This window comes from Elephantulus edwardii, unplaced genomic scaffold (assembly GCF_000299155.1).
Source record: "Elephantulus edwardii isolate Elephantulus edwardi_28Jun2011 unplaced genomic scaffold, EleEdw1.0 scaffold00025, whole genome shotgun sequence".
In the NCBI taxonomy this organism is placed as follows: domain Eukaryota; kingdom Metazoa; phylum Chordata; class Mammalia; order Macroscelidea; family Macroscelididae; genus Elephantulus; species Elephantulus edwardii.
In genome coordinates, this window is record NW_006399775.1 from 13275008 (window position 1) to 13280781 (window position 5774).

Here is a 5774-nt window from a genome sequence, read left to right on the forward strand (position 1 = left end):
AAAGTGTTTAATCCTGAAAAGGATTAAACCAGGCTGCTCCTTGGAGGCAAGGATTCTGAGGCTCCATCTAACATACTTTTGGACATGTTGTAAGGAGAGACCGATCCTTGGAAAAGGACATCATGCTTGGGAGGGTGGAGGAACAGCACAGGAGGGTATCGGGGATCCAGCCCTGATAAGTCGGGAGAATTCCGCCAAAAGGAGGGACCAGGTTGAAATGAAGATGCGGAGAGGCTAATTGCTGATGATAAATAGCAAGTTTAATATTCTGGCAAGGGTATAGACACACAAGTCTTAGAAACATGCCTGCAATGGTAATCGCATTATCTCTTATCTCACAAACAAAAAGGTATCACATTCTTAGAATTCTGAGGCCTTTGGCCACTCCCTATTCATTAGCATACTGCTTCCTGGAGTTGTTTTCTACAGAACAGAGGGTCAAGCCAAGATAGTTGGTCCTGCTGTTTTTACAAGACGTTGCTGCTCCTGCTTTGCAGGTTAGCCAGCTCCTGACAGGAGAGGAAGGCCCTCTATGAGGTGGATTGATTCAGTGACTGGGATAATCAGGATGGGAGTGTCAGAGACAGTGCGATTGGCACAGGACAGAGCAGAGTTTAGGGCTGTTGTACATGGGGTCGCTATGAGTCAAGTGACTCGACGGCACATAACAACAACAACAAATTACTAAGTAATTTAGAAAATTACTTAGTAGCAAAACTGAGACAGTTATTCAAACCTAGCATTCACTATTCTTTCTCCCTCCCTCTGGATGTTCTGAATCATAATCTATTCTACCAACCTTACAAGAACAGGAGAGGTAGCCAGCACAGAGGAAAGAGCATGATGAAAGATGGGCAGTCTTCTCCTGTACAATTTACTACTCAAAATCTGAAGGAGGATCAGCTATGAGGAGATTCTGACTCCATGGTACATAACAATAACAATGGTACCATGTTTAGTATGCAAGGAAAATAAAAATTAATATGAAATATGTATCAATATTGGCAAGAGTTTAAAAAATTAATAAAGTGAGTATGAAATGAGGGTTGTAGAGTGGATTATATTTGGGGCTAGGGGTGGGGTTTGGGGAGGTGCGGGGGGGGATTGTGTAGCAATGAGGGAGTTTTTCTTTTGCTTTTCAAGGAGAGGAGCAAATGGGGGGGGGAGGGGGGTTTGTGCGGGGAGAAGGGTGCAACAATGAATGAATGGAATCCCAAAATCTCTGTAGATGTTCATTGAAATGAAAAATAAACAACCTAAATTTAAAAAAAAAAAAGAATAAAGTGCTCAAATGTCCTTATAAATTAAATATAAAATTAAAATAAATATAAATTCCCTTTACTTTTCCTGGGAGAAATATTTTACAAATAGATGGCCCTGTAGTGGTTTGTTAATTATTTCCTTGGAGAATGAAGATAGAGATAAAACACTTTATATTATATTAAAATATGTAGGTAAAGTAGACATTTTCAGATCCTATGTATTTTTAAATAAATACCCAAAATACCAAGGGAGTGAATTATCATTTATCAACTAATCAGACATTTTCCTGTATTGTTTACGCAATTAAAAGAAGAATTTGAAGTTGTTTGATTTCTTAATGAAAGAAGTATGCCATCCTGTGCAGCAGCCTCATCAAAGGAATATAGATATAGAAGAGCAAAAACTGTAGTGGAAGAGTCTTTCTTATTGCCTTCAAATCTGAACTGATTGATAGTTGAACTGCCGGCAGCTTTCTGAGCTTATAAATTACATGAGAAAAGATTGCCTGTCTTTCTTTGTTGGAGTCAAACTGCCAAGAAGGTGAAATCCTTGGTTTAGCAGTGCAATCCCCAATGGACTAGTCCAGAGATGTTAAAAAAGAAATTATTAAGCTATTTTTTAAGAACTTATGTACACCTCATGAGATGACATGGTGGCTGCAACAGCGAACTCAAAATGTCAAAGAATGTGGGCTAGTGCTGGATCTAATAGTGTTTAATTTTGTCAGAAAAGAAGATCTGTTACTCAGAATTTACTTTATTGCTAAATTACAACTACTATCACCATATAACTTATAGATTTATATTTTGCTGTATGTCTATCTCACTACTTACATAATAACCTTGGTGGAAGAAGCAGCCCTGGTGGCAGAGTGCATAATACATCAGAATGCTAAATGGAAGGTTGCCATTTCATACCCTCCAGTTCTGAAGAAGAACGCCTCCTCTTGTAAAAATGTAAAGCCCAAGAAATCTGATGGAGTCTTACTATGAGTTTGATACAGTTATCAATCTACTTCTACAGGAAAGGTTGGCAGATCAGACCCATTTTCTGTAGTGGTGCCTCAGAAGAAATGACTCACAGTCTTCTTCCATAAAGCTATTTCTCTGTGCTATTGAGTCAGAACCAGCTCATAGGTGAGCAGTCAGGCAGTTTGCAGAGGCAATAAATTTCACAAGAGTAGACTGCCTGTCTTTCTACAGTGGAGCAGCTGGTGGATTTGGACAGCATGCCTTTGAGTTGTCAGTGCAATGCCTTAGCCACTAGCCAACAGAGTTCCATAAAATTACAGCCAATAAAAATTTAACATTTCTTCTCTATAATATATTGCTGTTGTTAGGTGCAATCAAGTCAAGTACAACCCATAGCAACCCTGTTAACAGATGTGAACCCTGCCCTATCCTGTGTTATCCTCATACTTCCAGACACATTAGAGCCCATTACAGCAGTCACTGTGTCAGTCCACCTAGTCAAGGATCTTCCCCTCCTTCGCTGACCTTCTACCTTTCTGAACATGGGGACCCTCTTCCAGGACTAGCCCCTACTAGCAACATGCCTGAAGTTTGTGAGGCAAAGCCTCATGGTCTTTGCCTCCAAAGAGCACTCTGGCTACACTCTCTCCAAGTCATATTTGTTTGTTCTCTTCTCAATCCATGGGATTTTCAACCCTCTTCTCCAACACTACACCTCAAAGGCATGAACTCTTCTGTCATCCTTATTCTCTGTCCAGTTCTCAGATGCATGGTTACAGATGGTGTGAACCATAACCAGTTCCTTTCTGTTCTCCCACCATTTGTCAACACCGAGCCATTTCTTTCAAAGGAAAATCAACTCTATATTGATCTATGTGAGTAAAATACCTCCACAAGGTTCCCCTAGGGCCTTTCATGATAACTGTGTGGCCTTTCAGAGTAATGTCAGCATTCTCTGGAATGTCAACAGCCTGGTTGCTAGGAAGGGTCTTCATTTTCTCAGTAAATGTGGCAATGAGCAAGCATAACCATTTTTCACATTCACATCTGTGTTTTATCAATTGTTCAAAGGTATTTCACAGTGTGGATCACAACAAATTGTGGCTAACATTGAACAGAATAGGAATCCCATAACACTCTATTATGCTCATGTGAAACCAGTACCTAAACAGGGAAGCTCTTGTCCAAACAGAGCAAGGGAACAATACTGCATAGTTCAAATCAAGAGAGGAGAGCATCAGGGATGTGTCCTTTCTGCATACTTGTTCAGTCTGTATGCCAAACAGATCATTAGAGAGGCTAGACTTTATGAAGAAGAAAGCATCAGGATTGGAGAAAAACTCATTAACAATCTGTCTTATTCAGATTATACAATCTTGCTCACAGGAACTGAGGAGGACTTGAAGCACTTGATGCAGAAGGTCAAGGACTGCAGCTTTCAATATGGTTTTCTTTTCAACATCAAGAAAATGAAAATCTTTACCAATAGACAGCATCATGATAAATGGAGACAAGATTGAAGTTGCTAAATGGTTTCATCTTACTCAGGTCCACAGTCAGCAGTCCAGAAATCAAAAAATCGAGTTGCATTGGGAAAATCTGCTGTCAGTAATATCAGTCTAAAGACTGAGTTGTGTCTGATCGAAGTCATGGTCTTCTCAATTGCTATGCATCTAAGAGCTAGACAGTGATGAAGGATGATAGAAAAAGAATCAGTGCCTTTGAGTTGCAGTGCTGAAGTATTGAACATACCATAGACTACCAAGAGAACACACAGATCTGTCCTGGAGAAAGGGTGTAAGGTAGAAAGGTAGAAGGTCAGTGCAAGAGGGAAGACCCTGGATGAGAATGATGGACACAGTGACTATGGCAATGGGGACGGATATGTTGAAGGTGGTGAGGTTGGCTTAGGATAGCGCAAGGTTCAGAGCTATCATTCATAGAGTCCCTGTGAGTCCCTAGATGACTCAAGGACACCTAATAACAACAACAAACAACATTTACTAAGTTATTTTTTCATTTCAATTCTGCTAGGTTTTAAGCTTTGTAACTGAAAGCTGTCCTTACTGTAATTTATTTTGTTTCCCTAGTTGAGGCTCTTTCCTATGACAAACCAATTTCAAAAATATTTTAAAAGTTCAAAGTAAGTTTGAGGGTGTGTGTGTGTGTGTGTGTTTTCTCTGATATTTTCCTCAAAAAGGAAATTAACGTTTCAAATCTACTCATCAGACTGAATCAGAATTTTCTTAGAATCTAGAATGTAGTTAGGGCTAGGAGGAAGTAGGGAGGGGTGGGATCATTTCTTTCTTTCATCATAGCCTTATCCAGAAACAAAGACTCATTTATAGAGTAGAAAAGTTAGGAACATTCTGTTGATTTCCGAGTTCTAGTTAGAACATTTACAGGCCACAGCATCACATTCTTATTTTCATGCCCATTGTGTCCAATTTCCATTTACCACACACACATCAAACCAGGTGGAAAAGCTTTATCCATGTATGGCTGATTCTACGCAGCAGAATTCTTGAGCTAGTATCCTCTTTTAGCTTCCTGTGAAACATTTTGTAGTGTTTTGTTTGTTTTTGTTGGATTTTTTACTAATGGATAGCTAATAATTATTGAGTGAGTATATGAGAAATGGAGGCTCAGTCATTGACTATACTAAATAAGAAACTTTTCTTAAAAAATCTTATTACTTGCTCTGAAATAATTTTTTTTTTCCAGGTCTAGGTGACCTGAGAAAAAGAAAGCTACTTTGAAATACTGTGATAGAAGTGTTGACAGAAAAAAAAAATCATTTCTTCTGGAGACTAGCCAAGTATAGTTTTTAAAGGTCAAAAGTGTTTTTTTATAACTAATGAGACTAGTATAGTGCACTTGTTTTTTTTACTCTCTTGTGTCTCAGGATGATAATGTTTTATCTGTAGTATATACTGGCATTTGACAGGGCCATATATAACTTTATAACTGAAGAAACCTTCAATGGTGTCAAACCTTGGTGATTTAAAAGGTGTAGATTCACCCCAGACATGTGAATGTATGAAGTCTTACTAATTTTTTGTACAGTGAGTTAAGCCTCATAAGTATATATGTGGTTTCTTGTGTGTCATTTGGAAGTTTTGGCCTTGGTGATGATACCATTCTGATGTGAGTAACTTGTTTTCGGTGACAATATCACATCGATACACAACTCATGTGCAACTTAAAAGGTTTGTTTGTTAGCTGGCCCTTCCAGGTGTTTAAACTTGCTATGCTAATTTTTGTTTACAGCATCTTGTAATGATGTGACCAGTTTCTTTTCAGGCTGATTATGGGTTAGGAAATCAAAAGGATAGGAAGACTCTCCTTTCTTGTGAAGAACAAGCGCGCCCTAAGCAGGTTGCTGAATGACTTACACTGCCAATTAGTTAGAACACATTTGGCTGCCAAAGACTCTAGAAGGCCGTGTGCAGAATGCAGCACTAAGGAGACTCAGACATCAATTATGTGCAGCATTTGCAGGTTGTGTGTGTATATGTGTGTGTGTGTGTGTGTGTGTGT